This window comes from Cnephaeus nilssonii (genome assembly GCF_951640355.1).
Source record: "Cnephaeus nilssonii genome assembly, chromosome: 12".
NCBI classification, from domain to species: Eukaryota; Metazoa; Chordata; class Mammalia; order Chiroptera; family Vespertilionidae; genus Cnephaeus; species Cnephaeus nilssonii.
Genome location: NC_137083.1, coordinates 17189075 through 17213036, shown reverse-complemented (window position 1 = coordinate 17213036; position 23962 = coordinate 17189075). Strand labels below are relative to the sequence as shown.

At 37.7% G+C, this 23962-nt stretch overlaps 1 long non-coding RNA gene across 1 annotated transcript in view; it reads right to left on the bottom strand.

Moving 5' to 3' along the window:
* The window catches only part of LOC307108409, a 38354-nt gene extending 27831 nt beyond the window's left edge, over positions 1-10523 (bottom strand). Inside the window, exon 1 of the long non-coding RNA XR_013814314.1 lies at positions 10482-10523. This is a non-coding gene — a long non-coding RNA (uncharacterized lncRNA). The remainder of the gene's footprint in view (positions 1-10481) is intronic.
* Between the last annotated feature and the right edge of the window lie 13439 nt (positions 10524-23962).

The window sequence follows — 23962 nt, the reverse complement described above, 5'->3', positions numbered from 1 at the left end:
AAAGAGCTTGTAGATAGACACATGTAAGGCCTTGTAGCATTTTTATTCTGATGGCTCATTCACTTGCTTCATAATTTTCTGGGATAGATGCGATAAACAATCTCAAGGGCGTAAAAAATGGTTACTATAGGGAACTACAAGTATATGGGGCAGAGGGTTGGGGGTGGCAGGGAAGGCCCATAAACAAATTATTAACAACTCAAAAAAAGTAAAGACACAGAAAAGCTTTTTAATAAAGACACATGCTGATGGATATTTCTGGCAGTGTGTAAAACTAATGCCTTATAAATTTACTTATGTTATACATAACAAGGTAGGCTTTATCTTGCTATGCAGCATTTTAAAATGCTACTCTCCCCACTGTAAATATCATGTCATATTGACAATAGCACCAGAACTGGACCTCCAAAAAGCTTTTTCTATTCATGTGGCATATTTTATGGTCAGTGTCCAATTAATCTGCTACGGTTCAGCTTCGTGAGGCTCAAATGTCTGCTTCACCCACCTCTAAATGGGCCAGAGCTCTTTAAAATTTAAAGAGTAAGAGGAGACGTAGGATGTATGCAAGGACAACATCAGGTTGTCTACCATATTATTGTATTTTAAATCAAAATAATCAATGGAAATCATTATTCATGAAAAAAATATGTCTTCTAAATGCTTAAGTTACATTTTCATTTGTATTAAATGTATGACTTTGCTTCAAGTTCCACCACTGTTTTCATGTTCTATGTTATTTCTAAAACTTTTCATGATATTTATACTCTGAATATTTTTTATATTTATCACTTCTTTTAAAAAATATCTTTATTGTTGGAAGTATTACAGATGTCCCCTTTGTTTTGCTTTTTCCATTGACCCCCGCTACCCCGCACCCACCCCTCCCAGGCCTTCTCCACACTATTATCTGTGTCCAGGTACTCTTTGAATATTTATAAACTGCTATCATACGCTCAGTTCTTTGCCTTTAAACTTGATTCATATTTTCTTGGGTATGTGGATAATATATAATAAAATAGGAGCAACTAAATGACAAAGCGCCAGTCTCTTTTTTGGTTGATAGGTTCTAAAATCCTTCATCTCATTCCAACAAGAAAGCTTTTAACTCTCTACCAGTTTCTAACCATTAACTCTCATCTTCAGTCCTTTATCCCTTCAAATACTGGCAATTCGTGTACTCTCAGGCAGCTTGGCAGATTTACAATATATAAATACTGGGGGGAAATCAGACTCTATGCCAATAGTTGTAAACTATAGATGCACAGTGATTATTTTCAGAAATGGATGTAGGGAATGTCCACAGATGTTTGGAGTTTAGCCTCTTTGAAAATGTGTTTGAGTTATGATGGAAGTAAACAAATATCAATGCAACTAAGCAATTAAGGCATTTTTCTGTTGGTTATAATAACACCATGCTGTGTTCCCCAAGATGTGTGTTTTAAGTGTGTTATTAACTTCAAGTTCTGACATTGGCCAAAATAATTAAGTACAAATAAATGCTGCTGAGTGAAAAATACTGCTTGTTCTACATTTCGAAAAAGAGAGAAATGGTACCTTTCACTATAAAAAATATTCTATCTACAACAAATAATGCATCCTTTGCATTATTTCTCAAAATATGAATATGAATTAACAACTAGTTCTGGGATTATAAGTATTAACTTAAATTAAAATATATAAACCAATGCAAAATGGATTAAATTATAAAACCAATGCAAAAGGTATTCATCATCTCATCTACCAGATATATTTACCAGCTAACAATCCATACAAGGACTGAAGTCAGGTTGTGGAGCTTTAATATGTAGATAAATGTAATTCCATTTTAGTGTGTACATGGAACATGGCATATTCAAGTAGTGTCCATATCACTGGCCTCAAAATACACTATATTCTGCTATTCCTGTTTTGAAATTGCAGTTCTGAAGTTGCCTTAGTTTCAGGCAGCTAAACTCATTTATTAGTTTTAGTAATATTTTTGTATATTCCATTGGATTATTTAATGGCAAATTTGTCCTTTAACATGGAGCATATTACATGGGGAAAAAACTATTTAAACTCTCTTTTCATGTTGTATTCTTGAAAATGGCATGTTTGCAATGGACATGGATACTAAAAATATAATTTATAACTTAATACTTTTTAGGTTTATAAATGACAGCGTTTCATTCAACTGGTATCTAAGTTCATCATATTCTCCAAATGAGCAAGGAAGTGTCAGGTCCATATCAGTGAAAAATAAGGTCTGCTGTAAAAACACATGTTGTAGAAACAGTATGTTCCAACATATGTAACAATATTTGGCATTAGATATTTATTAAACACTAATTGGAAAAATAGTCCACAAAAGAGATACAGAGAAGTAAATTATTTACCCCGAAATTTGGGGTGGAATTATCCTTGAACTGTTTTAATTTAGTTGTCAAGCAATCAGACTTAAATCAAGGAAACCACATGTGCTATATAAGGAAATTTTAAATAGGCCAAAAATTAACAAGTTATACATTATTCATTTATTCCTCTTTCTGTTTTATTGAATTTTTATATTATTAAATTGAAATCAACATTTTTCTTTGGAACGAGAGTTAAATTTTAACATTTAATATTTTGACTTTGAAGTTTTTAAATAAAAAGAATAGCTATATTCCCTATGTTACTTTTAGACTATAACTTTAAAAAATATCTCAATATGCCTTTCTCAGTAATTGATTCAATAAGTAAAACGAAAATCAGTAAAGATGTGGAAACATTAATTGGCATTAATAGCCAACTAGACCTAATCAATACTTATAGAGCATTCCACCAAAAGCAGAGTATTTCTACTTTTGAGCTGCCCATGGAACATTTACCAAGATACACTATATGTTTGTTTATAAAATATGTCCTAGTATATATAAAATCATTGGAAAATATATAAGCAGGATAAAATTATACGGAGTTTTTTTCTCTGATAATAACTAAAGTGAAACAAATAGCCAAAATATATTTGATATGTCTTCAAATAGTTGGAAATTAAACAATACTTTTCAAAGAAAACACAAGACCAAAAACATAAATTTCACCATTGGAATAAGAAAATACTTGGAATAAAATGAAACTTAAAACATGACACATCAAAGTATATGTGAAGCTAAAGCAGTGCTTAGAAGAAAAATTATAGTTTTAAATGCTTATTAGCATAGAAGGAATTGTAAATTAAATTATCTAACTCTTCACTTTAATAGTCTAAAAAGAGAAGAGCTACTGAAAAACTCAAAATAAGTAAAAGGAGGAAATAATAAAGAGCAAAATCAAATTGAAATCAGAATAACAAGAGAAAATAATGAAAAAGAGGCATTTTCTTTAGAGATTAATGAAACAAAAAATCTCTAGGGAGACAGATAAAGAAAAATGATAAAAGGAATTAACTCCTAATAGCAGAAATTTTAAAAAGAGGAATCACTACAGACTCTACAGATTAAAAAAAAAAAAAAAAAGAAGAAGAATGCCTATAAGCCAGCACTCCTCTTATATCAGTGGTCGGCAAACTCATTAGTCAACAGAGCTAAATATCAACAGTACAACGATTGAAATTTCTTTTGAGAGCCGAAAACCGACTTCTGCACACGGGCCATGAAGTTTCAATAGCACTATACGTGCACGTCCACATGTGGTATTTTGTGGGAGAGCCACACTCAAGGGGCCAAAAAGCCGCATGTGGCTCGCAAGCCGCAGTTTGCCGACCACTGTCTTATACCATAACTACACAAAGACATACGTAAAAGAAAACTATAGGCCAATATTTCTTATGAACATAGATACAAACACTCCTAAAGAATCCAGCTATATATTGATTTTGAAACACCCCTCAAACTAAGAATTAAAGGGAACTTAATGTACCTGATAAAGGCATATGTGAAAATCTATTTATCCTATATAATAAAAGGGTAATATGAAAATTGACTGAATGGCAGAACGACCGGTCACTATGATGCCCACTGACCACCAGGGGGCAGACGTTCAACACAGGAGTTGCCCCCTGGTGGTCAGTGTGCTCCCACAAGGGGAGTGCCACTCAGCCAGAAACCCTGAGCTGGGCTCAGGGCTGGTGAGAGCAGCGGCAGTGGCAGGAGCCTCTCCCACCTCCGTGGCAGCGCTAAGGATGTCCAACTGCTGGCTTAGGCCCACTCCTCACAAGCCAAAAGACATCCCCCGAGGGCTCCTGGACTGTGAGAGGGTGCAGGCTGGGCTGAGGGACCCCCCCACACACACCACACACACCATTGCACAATTTTCGTGCACCAGGCTTTTAGTGTGTGTGTGTGTGTATGTATATGTGTGTGTATGTATATATATATATATATATATATATATATATATATATATATATATCATATATATATATATATATATATATATATATATCATATATATATATATAAAAGCCTAAGTGATCAAATGACCAAATGACCGAACAACCAGTCACTATGACATACATTGACCATCAGGGGGAAGACGCTCAATGCAGGAGCTGCCCCCTGGTGGTCACTGTGCTCCCACAGGGGCGGTGCCGCTCAGCCAGAAGCCCTGAGCTGGGCTCATGGCTGGTGAGTGCAGCAGCGGTTGCAGCAGCGCTAAGGATGTCCAACTGCCAGCTTAGGCCCGCTCTCCTAAGCCAGCAATTGGACATCCCCCGAGGGCTCCCAGACTGTGGGAGGGCACAGGCTGGGCTGAGGGACCCCCCACCTGAGTGCATGAATCTCGTGCACTGGGCCTCTAGTTCTGTATATATGAACTGTGTTTGAAAATTCACATTTTTGGGTTGGTGTCTTATTCAAAACTCTATTTTAGCATCCTGTTTCAAGAAGTAAGCACAAATAATGAAAAATAGGAGGGAAACCTAAACATATACACTTTGTGGAAGGACTACTCAAAATAAGGTCAAATGGGATAAGATGCCAGTCTATATTTTGTGATTATAGTTGTTGATGAAGATTTTTTAAATGTGTGTGGGGGACAAGTTTATGTGCTAAAACTCATTAATTTGAAAGGAATAAAACTATACTAACTGAGCATAACCCTGTGCTAGGCTCTGTGCTAGACAGGGAAGTGCCACCTACACTTAATGTACAAGGGAACCTCCTGGGCGGCCTTGTTAAAATGCTCATTCTGATCAAGGTGCGGCAGAGATTCTCCATTTCTAACAAGGTTCCAAGTAATGTCCATGCTACTGGTCTAGAACTTCTTTTTGTTTAATAAATCTTTATTGATTTCAGAAAGGAAGGGAGAAGGAGAAAGAGAGAAAAACATCAATGATGAGAATGATTGATCGGCTGCATCCTGCACATCCCACATTGGAGATCGAGCCTGCAGCCCAGGCATGTGCCCTGACCAAGAATTGAACCATGACCTCCTGGTTCATAGGTTGACACTCAACCACTGAGTCACACCAGCCGGGCCTAGTCTGGAACTTCTTTGAACAGCAAAGGATTTGTGGGAAAAATAAATACACATACACACAGGAAATAATTACAGCAAGTCTATGAGATGGTTATTATTATCTCTATTTCATCAAAAACTGAAACTGAATGAGGTTGTGTCCAACTCTGCAGGTAAGTGACGGAAGGGATTTACAACCTCATCTGTCTTCTTCCCACTGCATGACACAGCAGCCCTGAAGTTGCTATTATTGTTATTGTCAAACTATAGGTTTTAATCTGGTTTTTAAGTGTTGAATTTCTTTTTCTCATAATATGATTGACTTTCCATTTTTTAAGGAGCTGTTCAGATTCTCCGATTTAATAGATTATATTTAATCAATATAATGTTCAATGCCAGTTACTCGTATATCTTCCAGATACTTGCTCCATTTTTAAACGTTACAAATGACTATACTAAAGAGTTGCAGTTTGCACTCTACAAAGATATATCTATGGGTCTTTGGGTTACTCCAGATATGTGGTCTAGTGAAGGAACTTTCTAAAACATATATTGACTCTCTTCACCTCATTCATTTATACTGAATTTGTACAGAATGCTTACCAAGAAACAAAAAACATGAGTCCCAAGAAAAATGTGATTAATGTGGGCTTCTCATAAAGATGCTATTGACATCCTCAACCAACAAATTTCTATTTTAAACCTTTAAGTTCCTGATCACTCACAAAATAACTGGATTACATGTAATGCATTTATACAAAAATAATTATTTTAATATTAATGTTCAATATCAATTTTTAAATCATCACTGCTGTTTGGACTCAATCTTTTGATCTTTTCCTTTAAATGTATTTAAAAAAGAGTATGAGGGAATAAATGGTGATGGAGAAAAAAAAGTAAGTGAAGAAAAATAACATATAACAAAATAACAAAACAGCCTTAGGCCCAGATAATTTCCTGAAACCTGTTTGAGGAGGAATAAGCAATAAGAAAGAAAAACATTAGCAAACCATTTTTGCAAAAACAGTAAAATGTCCAAATATAATTGAAAAGAGAAAAAAAATCTTTCCAAACTAAATATCCATTTCTGAGCCTGAGACAATAAATAAATAAAAGGTGGGGAAAGCTCAGCCTTAATATTAGAGAAAAATAATTGTTTTTTTCAAATTTACAATATATTGAGGAGCAATTATGTTGTAATAAACTAATTTATTAATTTAATAAAAGTAAAAAACATTTAGGTAAAGTTCACTTTTTGAAATATGTTATGTTCTTTATGCAAGAGATTTGATAAATTGTTATGCATTCTTGGGTTCATTGAGTTTTAACTTTGAAAACATCTCTTTTTGGGTAAAAGAAGTTTAATAATTGGGAATTTTTCATTTGACATATCAAACCACCCAAAACAAACACAAAATGTTTGATTATCTCAACACAGCTGTTAAAAATCATTTTGGTAAAAGTCAGCTCCATTCCCAGATTTGAATCTTTTAAAAAACTAGGCTGAAAAAGCTTTATTTATATGTAAAAATATCACTCTATCTAAAATTAATAGCCATTTTCTTAATAGAGAAACTCTACTAGGCAGCCTCATAAATTAAATTCTAGAATAGACAAAGCATGTTCACAATTCCCACTAGCATTTAGAGAAAAATAATTTAGGTTTAAAATAAAATAATGAATGGTAAAAAAAAGTTAAGAAATTTTTTACTCCTTTCTATCATCATTTATCTCCACCTCACTCACCCAATTAAAAAAAATTTTTTTTTTGAAAAAGAAGTGGAATGGCTGAAGGAAGTTTAAAACTACCAAATGTTAAAACATGTTATGAAGTTCTAATAATGTGAAGAACATGGACTGTCAAATATACAAAAAATTAAACATGTAATAAATAAGGCATTCCAAATGAGTAAGGAGGAGGAGAAAATATGTTTGATAAATAGTTCTGAAACAATTCCAGGATGATGAAAGTTACATGCAAAAATAATCATAATAAATTACATCATAAAAAATAATAAAAAGTTAAGTAAGCAAATTTGCCAATTGTGGAAGAAAAACAAAAGCCTAGGCTCAAAAACAAAGAAACTGATTGCTAGATTTAAATATCTAAAATAAAATTTTAAAAAAACAACAAACTTTAAACAGCTGGGTAAAATATTTGGACAATAACTCAACAAGAACTGAGACTTGACAAAATTGGAAATACACATGGCTAACATGTTAAGATAATGTTCTCCCATACAAATAATGAAACAAGTAAAAAAAGCTGTTAAAGAAAATAACATGTTTTTCATTCTTCAGAGTAGCAGAGATTTTAAACAGTAAGAATAGCCAATATTGCATAGTTTGTTCTTATGTTTTCTGATGTTGTTTGGAAGTTAACCATTCCGTAAAATGATCCCTACCAGGTTAATACAATGAAAACTAGTCCTATATAACATTCTCCCACACTTAACAATTAGTAAACAAACATTCATGAACAAGTAGGCAAAACCAAAACAATTTGTACTGTAGTTTCACTAAAATGCCAGCTCAGTCCTTTTAACTGGTCAGACCCCAACCTCCATGGAAAATTAACTAAAGCCAAATCTATAACAACTTTTAAGAAGCAGGACCCAATACCCTGATAGTCAACTCCAGTCAAGCTGAACTCTTGTAAACAATGGTTGGCCACAGGACTGTTTAGGAATCAAGCAGTGGGTACTATTTTAAGGGTAAAGAACATAGTATAGGCCTTGCTGGTTTCTTTTTACTGTCATATAAATGTGCAGAGTATCTCTAAAACATTTTAAACCAAATCACTTTTCCTAAAACTTTTCATTTCATTACGCATTAATATTATGCTAATTTGTAAGTTGCCAACTTCACGGATAAAAACTCATTTCTGATATGATTATGCTGCTTCCCATATTTGTCAACTGAGACGGAAAAAAATAGAAACACTTATATTAGCCACTGGTGGGCTATGAACCTCCTGATCAGAACTCCAGCTGGCTTTCTTTGGACTTTTGCACCATTGCTAGGCACTTGGGTTAAACCCACTCTTGAAGGGTTTAAATGCTGGGAATACATCTCGGTTAGAGCATTGATCTGATACACCAAGGCTGCACGTTAGATCCAGAGTCAGGGCACATATATAAGCGTCAACGAAGGAATGCATGGGTGGTTGGAACAACAAATCAACTTCCTCTCTCTCTCTCTCTTTCTTTCTCTTTCTCTCTCCCTCTTCCTCCTCCTCTCTAAAAGAAAAGTAGAAGAAGAAGAAGAAGAAGGAGGAGGAGGAGGAGGAGGAGGAGGAGGAGGAGGAGGAGGAGGAGGAGGAGGAGGAGGAGGAGGAGGAAAGAGAAAAACATTTTATTTCCAGGAAAGTGGAAACCAGAAATCAGCAGAGAGACAAGTTTGAAGCCATTTCAAAGAAGAAGAGGGCAACATTGAATATGGGCTCAAGGCACTTTAACCTACCAAAGCCTGCATTCTCTACATCAAGTGAATTATAGACATGTAACACCCAGTATATTTTCTCTCCTTCCACATGATCCCTTTCCTGTGCACTCTGTGGTCCTGTTTGGACATGATTAGATCTACTACACTGTTCGGGTTATATTCAGCCTGGATCCATCAACACCGCTTCCGATAGATCACTGCAAATGTCAAAGCCAAAAGAAAATCCAAGTTTGTACAGAATGACAATCATTCCTCCTTTTAAAACTTTCTTGCATACTCTGTTGAGAAAGATTATCTTACTTTTATGAATTTGACGGTATCTAATCTTTCGCAATCTCCAACTTATTCGATAGCCTTACCTCATTGCTCCGAGAGCCAAACAAGGTCAACACTTAGGCTTTGGCAAGGCCCTCGCACCGTTTATGACACCACAGCTATTTGGCCTGGGTGCCTGCCCATCCCCCCTCCAATCTCAGGCAGCCTGCCTCTCTGCCAGCAGCCAGGAGTGGAGAGAGGAAATAGTACTTCAAAGGTCTCTGGGCGGCTCATAAAAGATCAGGGGGATTGACCCAAGCCAAAAGGAAGATTGTATATTTGGCAGTTATGTTTGGATATGATGACGAGATAATCCATAGAAACGCAGGATTAACTGAGAGGAAGTCTGGATTTCATAGCCCCAGAGCAGGCTAAAAATAAATGTGAAAGAGAACTGAAAAGTCCTGGAGGGAAAGCACTTGGTATCTCACACCCGTCCTAGCGGGGAAGAAAGGGGAGACAAAGCAAATGACACCATTCAGGATTCAAGGAGCTGACCATAGATGACAATATAATTAAATAGAGACAAAAACAGTAAAGCATCAAGCAGACTGTCAAATTACAGCAGGAAGGTTAGGGAGAGGTGGGGGAGAGAAGGACTTGTATGCATGCATATAAGCATAACCAATGGACGCAAGACACTGGGGGGTGAGGGCATGTATGGGAATGGAGGGGGGCGGGCAATGGGAAGATATGTACACATGTAATACCTTAATAAAAAAATGGAAAAAAAATAAAAGATGAAAAGACCTTTAAAAAATAAATAAATAAATAATAAATAAAGACAAAAACAAAATGAAGAAATGAAGGAGGGAAACTAAATACACAACAGCATGATCAATAAGGTGGTGAAGAATTGAATGCACAGACAAAGTCTGGGGACAGTGAGCACGGATAGACACTCTTGAAGGGTTTAAATGCTGGGAATACATCTCGGTGAGAGCATTGATCTGATACACCAAGGCTGCACATTAGATCCTGTGTCAGGGCACATATATAAGCGTCAAGGAAGGAATGCATGGGTGGTTGGAACAACAAATCAACTTCCTCTCTCTTTCTTTCTCTTTCTCTCTCCCTCTTCCTCCTCCTCTCTAAAAGTAAAAAAAAAAAAAAAAAAAAAAAAAAAAAAAAAAAAAAAAAAAGAAGAAAAAGAAAAGAAAAACATATTTCCAGGAAAGTGGAAACCAGAAATCAGCTGAAGACAAGTTTGAAGCCATTTCAAAGAAGAAGAAGGCAACATTGAATATGGGTTCAAGGGACAATTAAACAGCCAAAGTCCACTGCCAGTACCAGTTGGAACTAACCTCTTTTACACCTGGATGGCAAGCCTCTTGCAATTCCTAGACATGGAAGTCTTTGACTCCAGTAGCCAGTACCTAACTGCAGAGAGAAGGAAAGCTATTATCAGATTTTTGTCTTTATACTCAACCTGTTCTAAAAATAATATAAAGTGTCTTACAAAAATAAAATAGAAACATTGCAAGATTGCAACATGACAATTAAAATAAAGTGAAAGAATTCAGACAAAAAGAAAACAAGGTAGAGTTTATGAAACAAAGTCAAAAATAAATAACACTCAAATAAATCTTTATAATAAAATCTGATAAGAATGGTTTCTAGACTTTTTAGTATGAGGAAGTATTTTCTAAAATTTATTCTTCCATAGCCATGATAAAAATTATAATTGTGCAAGTATCCATTGATAAAGCATGCAAGAATAAACTACAATAAATCCAGTTAAGTGAAACTGTATTTGTGAATCAGAGTGTATTCCCATGAAAAGTTGTAATACATGTGCTAGGTTTTAGTCTAATAAAAATATTTGCTATTCATATCAATTCATGCACCCTTCTAAAAAGTCTCATGCCCTGATTTAGTAAATCTATTTATTTTCTAAAGACCTTTGCATCCCAAGTCTTCCTAAATACATTGGAAGTTTTAAAGGAAATACAGTGGGTAAGGCCATTAAGACCTATAAGAAGTACCAGAGAAAGGACTTTTCCTGGGGACCTGAGGAAAAGGCATTCTGTAGCCCCCAGTTATCTGTTCTCCATTATTTCTTTACAAATAGCTTCCCCCAACCTCCCCAAATACAAGCAGGTACACAGTCCCACCCATCTACCCTTAAGTGTAATCATGTGACTAAGTTTCAGTCAATGAGATGTACATAGAAATTGTCTGAGCAATCTCCACCAAAGAAGGACATCTTATGCCCTGGCTGGTATGGCTCAGTTGGTTGAGTGTCAGCCCAGGTCACTGGTTTGATTCCCAAATAGGGCACATGCCCAGGCTATGGGTTCCATCCCCAGTTGGTATGCATATGGGAAGCAACAGATTGATGTTTTTCTCTCACATCCTCACACCAATGTTTCTCTCTTTCCCTCTCCCTCCCTCTCTCTCTAAAAAAATCAATTAAAAAACATTTTTTTAAAAAGAAGGGCATGTTGCCTCCATTTTTCTCCTTTTTGCTAGGTGGAAGGAAGACAATACTAACAAGGGCCATACCCTAGTAGACAAAAAAGTGGATGGAGACTGCAGCTTTGATGAATTCAGGGAAATTCTATAGTAGGACTCTGATTACTGGACTTGGTTTGGGGAAGAGAACAAAACTTTTTAAGCCACTATTAATTTTATTTTCTGTCACATGCTTTCAAGTCTAATTCTAATTAATGCATCACATTATCTCTACCTGTCAACAATTCTCAATTCTAGAATTTGGCCTACATTTACTCTTAGAAAAATCACACAGTCTGAATGAACTATAACTTATCTCATACACATCTGCAGCCCCTGTGCCTAGTTCTTTCCCTCTGATTGCAGGCATTTCCTCTGATCCAGGTTTGCTGGTCTCTGCCATGACCATGCCTGACTGGAACTAGGACCAACAGCTTTCTAGATCTCTGTAATGGATGTACTAGGGTTTGTTTTAAGATAACTCCTAGGTTAATTCTTTAGTATTTTCCCATAAGGTCTTTCAATTTCTTGGTTTTTACCTTTGTTTTGCTCAAGCATGTCTCCAAGTAATTCTGTAGAAAACTTTATAAAAGTTCATAAAATTAGAATACAAGTTCAAAAATAATCTTCTTAGAAATGTTTCTGAAAGTCCGAAAATAGCTATATTTTACTGTCATCCTTGATTAGGATTGTGACTAAGCTTAGAATTTTTCTCAGAGCCTTAAAGACAATGTTTTATCGCTTCTAGGACCCAGTGTTGTTGGTGAGATGTCTGATATCAGTCTGATTCATTTTCATGAATCATAAATATGAGGTCCTCTGCATCCCAACCCTGAACTTTAAGCTCTTTTTTTTTAATTCCTTATCTAAAATTTCAGATATGGATTTTTTCATCATCCTGGGAATTCAGTGGACCTTTACCATTTAAAGAATTCTTGTACTTTAGTATTGGAAGGTTTTCTTCAATTTTTTTATTGTTAGCTTCCTCCCCTCCATTTTCTTCTGTTCTTTTTTTTTATTGGGTCAATATCAGGCTTCCTGGATTGATCCTTCAAGTTTCTCATTTTCTTCTCTTTTTTCAATTGGGGGGGGGGGCAGGTGGCTTTTTTTTCTCTTTTTCTGATTTTCTTAATTTCATCTTCATAACTTAAGTTTTTAAAATCATATCTTCAATATAAAAGAACTTATTTTTATTCTCCATTATTCCTTTTTCTATAGTTTCCTTCTCTTACTTTTGGATGCAATATCCTTTCAAATCTTCATGAGGATGATAATTAACTTTTTCATAGTTTTCTTTTATCCCTAAATTATCTGTTTCTTCTGAAGTTAATATTCTTGTTTTAGTTGCTCTTTTTTTTTAAAAAAAAAGTGCTTTTATTGATAAAGATAGATAGAGAGAAAGAGAGAGAGAGAGAGAGAGAGAGAGAGAGATGGAAACATCAATGATAGAGAAAAATTGATCAGCTGCTTTCTGCATGCCCCCTACTGGGGATCGAGCCCACAACCTGGGCATATGCCCTGACTAGGAAGGAATTGAACCCACAACCTCTCGGTGAATGGGATAATACTCAACCAACTGAGTTACACCAGCCCAGCCAGGGCTGAGTTGTTCCTTGCTGCTAGTTTTATTCATATTTTAAATCATCTTTGGCTGAATTTTTATAAAGAAGGACAGTAAATTGGTTGATTTTCTAAGATTAAATCTATGAGTCTCCTAGGGAATTGCTTATATATTTTAATTTCATGGCTAGGTCTCCCACACAAAGATGATGTCTGACAACCCTCTGTATATAGGCAAAGCCGATCTACTAGCAGGCTTCATCGTTGAGTGTGCAATGAAGGAGAACCCACTTGGGCTAAGGTGGGTATGGTGCTTCCAAATGATATAATGAGGAGGGATTTCTCTTGAAGACCTGATTTTACACCTGCAGTGCATTTGATTTCTTTAGAGGGTTTAGGATTGTTTTGCTGTTACTGTTTTGTCTTTGTTTTTGCCTGCAAGTTATATATATCAGGCTGCCTAGAAATGCCCTGAGTTCCACTATCTTGGGATATGGGATGGCAGGGAGGAGGCGGGTATTGCAATCCTACTCTTCATTCAATGGTCAGCCTTTCACTTAATCTCGTGATTTGCTTCCCTTCTCATTCACGTTTTTATGCTCCGGGGCTGGGATCATCTCTGGAGTTCTGCTACATTGCTCAGGCCTCTCTTTATTGTTGCATTCCTGCCTGTGTATTCTGAGCGGCTGTGACTTACTTGTTTTCAATCTGTCAACAGAATTTTATCTTTTCCTCACATCTTCCGGAAATTTATTGGAAGCTTTTTCAAGAATAATTTTCCCCCTGTTCTCTCAATTTTATTAGTTGATTCCTTGTTATTATATATTGGGATTTCAAGAAATAGAAATGCTTGTTGCTAAGTCTGCTGTTTTAAATCAGAAATTATTGTTTAATATAAGTAAAAAGGCATCTTACCTGCTCTGGTTAAAATCTCTCAAACATGATAATTATTAGATTAAATTTAATATTTTTTCTTTTATATTTCATTTATTCACATATCTGTATATATGTATATAGATGTATATAGATGTGTGTGTGTGTGTGTGTGTGTGTGTGTGTGTGTGTGTATATATATCCTATCTAATAATAGAGTAACATGTAAATTACCATCACTCCGCTACGCCCACGATTGGGCGGCGGGAGGCTGGGGGGCGGGACTCGGGGTGGCCTATCCGGCCATTGAGAGGCACGGATCTGCTGCCACTGAGGGGGGCTACCCTGCTGTTGAGAGGCGCAGGGGGTGGGACTCCCGCCCCCTGCGCCTCTCAACGGCCAGATCCGCAGCCGCTGAGGGGGCCTGCCACGGACACCCAGCTGTGCCTCTCAACAGCAGGGTAGCCAGGTGTCCGCGGCAGCCCCCCTCAGTGGCCGTTGAGAGGCGCAGGGGGCGGAAGTCCCGCCCCCTGCACCTCTCAACAGCAGGGTAGCCCCCCTCAGCGGCCGCAGACCATCAAAAGCGGGGGAGCTGGGTGCAGGCAGCTCCACCACGAAAAACGAAAGCGTGTAGGGGACCCTACAAGTGCATGATTCAATCATGCATTGGGCCTCTAGTATATATATATTAATTAGAGGCCCGATGCACGAAATTCATGCAATGGGCTCAGCCACCGCCACCGCCGCCTCTGCCTCGGCCCCCGCCGCCGTGGCTTCATCCAGAAGGTCATCTGGAAGGACGTCTGGAAGGATATCCAGTCTAATTAGCATATTATGCTTTTATTATTATAGATACATTTATTGTATGACTTCCCACTTTCCTTTTGATACTAGCACAGTGAAATAACTACAGCTACCTTATGTCCTTTGGAAATAAGAATAATAATGAATTAGTAAATATTTTTTAATATTTTATTTATTTATTTATTTCAGAGAGAGGAAGGGAGAGGGAGAGAGAAATAGAAACATCAATGATGAGAGAAAATCATGGATCAGCTGCCTCCTGCATGCCCCACACTGGGGATCAAGCCTGCAACCATGGCATTTGCCCTGACCGGGAATCGAACCGTGACCTCCTGGATCATAGATTGATGCTCAACCACTGAGCCACACCAGCCGAGCAATCAGTAAATATTTTAAATGAGTTATGATGCAACTAATTATTTGGAAGTTTTGTTCTTGAATTTATTCTCTTGTTCCTAGAAGAAAAAAAAATTACCTAAATACCTTTGAAGTGCACTATTAAAAATGCTAAGGATGACGTGAAACAAGCACTCCAATAAGCATGAAGTGCCATCACAGTTATATATATACAGACATATATATGTGATGTATATATGTATGCATGTAGAAATGCATAATGATGCCAAATAGCTGAAACATACAACAGCACGTGGTGAAACACAAAGGAACTGTCCCAGGACTATGAGAAAATACTTCAAAATATCAGTTTGCAGAGTGGACGTCACATGTTATCGTTAGAAGCCTATTTGGGGCTTTTCTAGTTATAAAACTCCATCGGGTTTTATAAACACACTTTATACTGAAAGCCACTGGAGTAAACTATGTAATGATAGGCTTGTCTTGACCTGAATGTAGTTTCTTCATATTGTTTAGAAGGAAAAGGTTACTGCAGAAGCCATTTCTGCTAAAATATTGTCCTTAAAATGATTATGCCTGTAGTTTTTTGAGTGATTTATTAAGACTTTTTTTGGGTGTGACTGTATTCAGCACACATAAAACAAAAACAGAAACAGAAGAAATATTTAAGTTGTTTTCCCATATAATTTCTATGCATATACACACAAAACCTGCAGATGTGTTATTGTTTAATATAAGTCCACTGTCTATTTTAGGATCCCTCCACCCCAAAATTAAATGTGACTCATTCACTTTGGGCAGTGACTCATTTGTATTCAATGATCTGGCTGCAGAGGGGAAATGGTCCTCTTCAGAGTGACTAATAAAAGACTACATCTCTCTTCCCATCCCAGCATGTTGAATGTCTCCTAGATGCTTGTCTCTATCCTATCCCTGCAAGAAAAAGGCCAGAGGTGGAATCTTGTGAGTTACGCTTTTTCTTCTGAATTGATGAAAGGAGAAACTTTTTCTTCCTAGAAGCATTAATGAAGGAAGCTCAAATTGATTTTATCATGATGCCCAACAGAAAATCCACCTCTCTCTCTCTCTCTCTCTCTCTCTCTTCCTCCCTCCCTCCCTCCCCCCTTTCTCCCTCCCCCTAACATAATTCACATACCATGAAATTTATTGTGCTGAATTGTACAATTCAGTGATTTTGTTTAGTATATTCACAAAGTTGTGCGTCACCATGATTTAATTATAGGACATTTTCCCCACCCAAAAATGACTCCCATACCCATTAACAGTCACCTCCTAGTGTTCTGTTCTCTAAGTTTCCAAATCCCCAACCCCACCGCTGGTAGCCACTAATCTACCTTATGTCTCTAGACTTACCCACTTGCCTATTCTGGACATTTCATCGAAAGGAGTTATATAGTCTTTGGTCTTTTTTGAATGATTTATTTCCCTTAATATAATATTTTCAAGGTTTACCCTTGTTATAGCAGGTATCAATGCCACATTCCCTTTCGTTGCCAAATAATATTTCATTCTCTGTGTGTGTATCGCATTTCATTTATTTATTTATCAGTTGCTGGACATTTGGGTTGTTTCTACCTTCTGGTTAGTGACTAATGCTGCTTTAAGCATTCATGTAAAAATTGTGGTGTGAGCATATGTTCTCTTGGGCTAGGACTGGACTTTCTGGGCCATATGGTAATTCTGTTCACTTTTTGAGAAACCTCTTTAGCATATAATATTTTTATTTTACTAAATCAAATGAATGAAATAATTTTCTTTCTGTAGTAGTCTCACCAATAATGCATTTAGGGTCCATTATCTTCAAATATCTAATAATAATACCAACAAGAGTTCTTCAGTATAGGTCTTTATAAAGACAAAAATAGGATTAAAAAATGCTGAAATTTTTCCTTAGAATTAGAATCTAAATATATTTCTTTGAAATATATGTTTGAATTTTACCAGTTACATATGCTTATCCATCAACAGTATAAGAAATATACAATGGGTCTTATTACCAACTTTCAATCCTTCCTCACATGGAACAGATGATAATATTTATTCTAGATTAACTACAAGATTACTCTTTGTTCTCTCTAGATATTTTTTCTTCTAGATTCTACTGATAATGCTCAGTATTTTATCTTTCCTGCCCTAAGCCATCTTTCAGAACACATTACTATTCTTCAGAGGTCTTATTCTCCTTGTCTACTTTTCCAATTGTTTGGATTTCACTTTAAGTACCACTCCTTTTTCCAATGAGGCCCACAACATTCTTGCTAACATAAGAAAGTCTGTTCACACTCTGTTAACAGGGCTCTGAGTCTCTGTAAATTCCACTTCACTGAGCATTCTTCTCTCAGTGGGTCTTAACCTTGGCCTCCTGTGATAAAATGTCGTAGCCTTTTAATGAGAAGAATGGCCTCCAGAATACGGTCCCAGCAGAAAAGATACCCTCAACTGTATCAAAATACAGGTGCCAAGTGCTTCCTGGGTAACATTAAATACGACCCCACTCCCACCACCGTGAATCAGTTCCTAGTTGATCATTTTGCACTGTTTCCCTTCCCTGGAAGGAAAGAGGAAAGGTGATCTTTTCTAAATGATCGAAGTTTACAGTTATCTTTGCAACCAGTGCAGAGGGGAAAAAACACACAAACATGTAAATGCTTTTAGAAGCAAAGCATTTTCCAAGCATGCTTTAAAATGTGTTCTCTACCTTCCTTTTCCTTTTACAGTCAATGCCTATGTGATTTCTTTTTCTTTCATGAGCATCAATATTCTTTGCTTAGAGGACAGTGTCTCTAATGGTAAAGGCAAACAAAAATGTGTCTCCTGCCCTGAAGGGAGCACATCTGTGAGGGAAGCGGGGGGGGGGGGGGGGGGGGGGGGGTGCAGAGTGATGATTTCCCCTCCCCGCTAGAAAATGAAGACTGAGTAAACTTTCATATCACTGCTAGAAAAGGAAAGGACAATTTGTAAACTTCCTGTGAATTATGGTGCTGTTGCCATGTTGCATGATGTTGTTAATCAAACAGCAAGATGGACTTGACAAAATATCATTTTTTTTACTTTACTTTTTTGTGGGTTTTTGGCCCCACTATTAAATCAAGGATAAAAGAGTCATTTACTTTAGTGACATCTACAGGCACTTTTAGAGAAAAACATTCTCAACCCCTCTTTGTAACTGAATTGACCCTATCAGGAATTCCTGTGTGTGTTCAGACTGATGGTGTTCAGACTGATAGTATTTGGTATATAGAAGGCGGACCTTATTCCAGATTTAGTAGAGTCTTAAAACACACCCATTTGTCTCCAAAACAAATCTTAAATGCCTTCTTAAATCTTGATTTCTCCCACTCTATCCCATCCATATTTGTCCAATGAAAACTTAGTATGACTATTTGGTCTTGATACTGAACTAAAACAATGTAAGTATCTCCAATTAGTTTATCTATGCCTGGTTCCACTTATATAAAGTGTGCCTTCTATGGGATCCGACTGGATAAGGGGATACTAACAGAGTTCTCATGCATGCACTGCTGCTATCCTCACACTTCCTGAGCTGAAGAAACGAGTGGTCCTTTCTACACTATGCTATACGGTACTATAAGTAGAAAAGGTGAAAACTTCTAGGGAGTGGCCTCAATGATCAGATCAGAGTTGGGAGACAATGGGTTGAGTAACCTTGAAAGAGCTTCACCCAAGACAACCCATCACTTGCCAACAACTGAGTGAGCCCAAGGTAGGCAAAACTGCCGAGTGGTTGGTACCACTAGAGCAGCAAAGGGAGCAAGATGAAATGCCTTAGCTGGAGAGCATGTTTCCCATGGCAAGAGGCTGTGAGGTCAGAGATGGGGGAGGGGCAGGGTGCCCTATTAAAGGAAGAGCCAGCCTTAGGAGCCTGCCACGCCAGAGCACTTGACAGTTGAGATACAGCTCCAAATAGCACCAGCTAAGTATATACAACTTTTTTTTTTTGCTTTCCTTCATGTCTGACTCCACCGTCCCATCCAAACGTGAAGAATCCAGAGGCAAAGGATGGCAAGTGAAAAAGATAGGAAACCAGAAAGAGAGGAGACTCCCCACATCCCTTCCCTACTCTCTGGGTTTGACACAAGAGAAAGGAAAAAACTTGAAACTGGGCATGAGAAGTTCAGTTCAGTTCAGACAATACTTTTAATATCTTAGAAATGAAACTGAGCCCTAGCCGGCTTGGCTCAGTGGATAGAGTGTCGGCCTGCAGACTGAAGGGTCATGGGTTTGATTCCGGTCAAGGGCATATGCCTGGGTTGCGGGCTCTCTCCCCAGTAGGGCCTGTGCAGGAGGCAGCTGATCAATGATTTTCTCTCATCATTAATGTTTCTATCTCTCTCTCCCTCTCCCTTCCTCTCTGAAATCAATAAAAAAGAAAGAATGAATGAATTTTGTCCATGTTCAAAATTTCAAAAAAAAAAAAAATCTCAAAGGTGAGAGTTATTTTAAAGTATATTTATTTTGCAAATTTATCATTTTTAACTTATATAACCTTCATTTAAATCTTTCTTTCTCATAAAAATACTTTATATAGAATTTTACTTCTGTTCTAAGGGACACAGAGGGTAAACTTCAGGGACTTCTCTTCTGGACTTTTTTAAACCAGACTTTTGACCCCCCAACTCTCCCAGTCCTCAAAGTGAAGACTTTATATTGTGTAATCTCAGGAAAGTGTAGTATCAGTGTCTGAAAGTGTCTGCCTTCTGTGAAGGCTAATTTATCTCTGCTGAAGACCCTTCTGAGTTCCCCACCCCTCACTCCTACTAGGAAGTCCTGTGGCCAGAATGGCTTTCCTAGGAGACTGTCCTGCAGACAGACTTATACTGCTCAGACATAAGGATTTTGAAACTTTACAAATATTTATCAAAAGGATTTACAGATGCTTGGTTTTCATAACTGCCTGTTAATACGACCGCCACATCAGCTGCCTAAAAAATACAAAGGATTACTCATCGGACAGAAACATAAATGATGAAACACAAAAGACCCACTAGCAATTATAGATCCCCCTGTGGACCATGAGGCAATGAAGAGGAGGGTCCAAGGAAAGGTTTCTGGAGTTGTTTATTCATCCCAGGCAGGATGAATTATGCTGTTCGGGGAAGGGTAATGAAATATAAGAATAGGGGAGAGAGTGTTTTCAAGAACCAACGTGCTGATAGCAAAGACCAGGAAGTAGTGATATGTGTTGCACAAATATCCACTTCCTTGTTCCTTGATACACACAAGATCCAGCCACACCATTGAGTCATCCGGCAGCTGCCACTCTCCTCTCTAGCAATCTCCCATCTTCCTAGTGTCTTCCACGAGAACTCGGGCAACCCTTGAGTTTCAAGGACACAGTGGATGGGGAAGAGAAGCATTTTTGTGTGTCCTTCCCCTCTCCCTCATCACCACCAGGAGTCAGGAGAGCAGGAGCCAGTCCTGTACCCCCTGTGGGTAGAGGAGTCTGATTCAGGTAGAGCTCTAGTCAACCTGAGAGGCAATGTTAACAAAATGACAATGACTAAGAAAATCTGTCCACCCTCAAGCATTTCCTACTCTCCTTCTCCCACTTTGTCTTTCTCCCCAATCCCAAGAGCCCCTTTAAAAAAAACTCTGCTAGGGAAAAGTAACAACCACCACCCCACTAAACTCATCCAGGGAGTCCTCGCACACATCACTACTTGAGGTAACGAATGTGCTCTGGGGAATATGAACTCAAAGAGGAGAGCAATGCAGCATCTTAGAAGTGCAAACACTAAAAGAAAAATTCTGTATAGTGCATACTAAAGCAGAATCAATGGAGCAAAACCAAGATTTGAAGCTAAGCATACAAAATACCTTTAAAGAGAGTGGACACTGAAAGCAAGAAACAGGGGGATGGAGTAAGGGGCAAAGTAGGGGGGTGTTATTGTTTTGTAAGTGGAGCTGCTACTTTGAAAAAAAATAATTTAATAGATTGATTAACTATCATGATAGATACAGTTGCAGAACTAGAAGATCAAGAGGTGGAATTTGCCGGAAGGTGGTGCGGTATATTCCCCAAAGTATTGCTTAACCCATTTTAAATAACCCTCTGTCCGTTACACTCTAATACAATCCTCTCTTTTCAGAAAACAATTTCTTCTCCTTATTCAAGTCATACTTGAACTACCTTCACCTCCATTCACATTACTGAACTGTAAACATAACATAGTAGGACCCAGTATCTATACTCAGAAGATTACATCACAGTTCTATCTAAGAACTTGGGTTGCTGGTGGATACCTGTCTATGTTTGTGTAAACAAAGTGTCAATCCTGGTGACTATGTCCAACCTAAGATGGTTTGTCCTCAGACATTTTCACTTCCAGGAATTAAAATTGCCAGTGATCAACACCCTCTATCTTGTCCCACCCCACAAAAGGTGGCAAATATATTGCTAGATGGACCAAAAAATTTAAATCCCTTTTTACCAGGTACCTTATCATGTGCAGTGAGACTTGACATGTTCAAGGAAATATGTATGCTGGTATTCAAGGATCTTCCCCTAAAAAATGAAACAAAATGGACATATTTAAGAATTTGCAATATGTTTCTTTTTTATATCAAGTACATGAATAGATTTAAACATACTAAAATTTAACTATTCTTTCAGTCTGGATGAAAACAATTTGGACTGGGACTACCTCCAAATTCTACACATAGCCTCAATACTAATTTGAGATGCCATAACTGGCAGAGTCCCCCCCCCCCCCCCGCCCCCGCCCCCGACACACACACACCTACTACTACATCCTACTACAACGTGTATTGTAAAGAGTCACTATTTGAATTTTAAAAAATGCTTTTCCCGAGACCACAGAATTTGAAGTTATACCTCCAAAATTTTAGAATCAGATAAGACACATAACATGAATTCCCAGATCAAAAATGGGACGTTCATTTCATTCACAGGACAAAAGTTTATTAAACATCTACATGGGCTGGACATATTTTTAAATTGCAGTAAAGAAAAATCCCCATATTCATGAAAATAATTTAAGTTATTTGAAAGTTAGATTTTAGAGAAAGAAAATCATTTACATTAGTTGTCTTTAAAATCCCAACTATCCTATATAATAAAAGCCTAATATGCAAATCGACCGAACTGTGGAATGACGCGCATTTACCACCAGGGGGCAGATGCTAACGCAGGAGCTGCCCCCAGCCCACAGGCCCCAGGCCAGCCAAGGCGGGTGCCAGCGGGGGTCCCCCGATCGTCCCGCAGGTCACTCTACAGATTGGCCCTGATCACCGCCCAGCCCTACCCATGCACAAATTACGTGCACCAAGCCTCTAGTATTACATGATAGCATTGGCTTTCAATATATTGATTTTAGTATTCTCTGATCCACAGATAATGATAGTACCTTAAACACAGAAATGTTTTCCTCCAGAAGAAACCCTGAAATGTATTGAAAAAGTACTGAAATACATGTCTTGTGTAAGCAATTAATAAGAAATGTGAATCTGACTCAGATTCAATGCTGTCCTCTGCTCCTTTTTACTGTAAAATATATTTTTAAATCCTATATAATAAAAGCCTAATATGCAAATCAACCGAATGGAGGAAGGACCCGTGGAATGACTGGTCGTTATGACATGCACTGACCACCAGGGGGCAGACGCTCAATGCAGGAGCTTCCCCAGCCCACAGGCCCCAGGCCAGCCAAGGGGGATGCCAGCAGGGGGCCCCCCAATTGCCCCACCAGTCACCCCAAAGATTGGCCCTGATCACCAGCCAGGCCTAGGGACCCTACCCACGTACGAATTTTGTGCATCAGGCCTCTAGTCTGTATATAAAATACTGCTTTTGCTATATATGGGCAAGTGGGTGGAAGAAACCACTTGGTCATAGGATGTCCCTAACAATAAGCCTACAAAGTATGTATATACTGCATTTAAGTGATTTGTACAATTATGGAAAGAAAAGAAACGGAGAATAAGGATTTAATTAGCTTGTGGGTTGAGTAACATCCAAAGGCTAATACCTCTCCTTGCACAAAGAGATGACTTTCTGATGGCATCATCCATTACAACATGCAGGATATAAAGAGAGGACACTGCAGAGTCATTAGCCGTGCCCTATAAAGTAGAGAGACAAGTGTCTGCTTTATTAGCTCATCATGGAGTTTTGGCCTGTGTTAAAGTTGTTCAAAATCTGCTATTTAAGGCATTTACCATTACGCACTTGGCCTCAAACCTCCTCAGTTGGCTTAAAATCTGATTTTTTTTTCTTTCTGGTAACTAAAAACATTATAAGAAATGAAAAAGTGAACAAAGTTCATAAAAGGGAAAAATTTGGATACGGCATTAGAGCTTTCCTAGACTATATTTACATAACATGAAAATGACAGAAAAGGAAAGAAATAAAAAGAAACAAAAAGTCATGTCTGATAGTGACAATATAATCTCCCTCTACAGTTACCTGGTTCCACCACTTGAACAAATTATAAAACAAACCTCCCAAGAAGAAATACAACAAACCTGCTCTGAAGCAATACACTTACAATCAGGACTCAAAGAGTTCATTAAATCAAGGGTCATGATTTCAAAGTCCAAAATCCCAATACATACAAGGAAGTGGGGCAGCATGAATGAGAGTTATCAGAAACAACAGGTAACAGATTTAGATATGCACAAATTTCAGATACTGGAATTCTCTGACACCAAATACAAAGTAAATGTTTTATAAGTC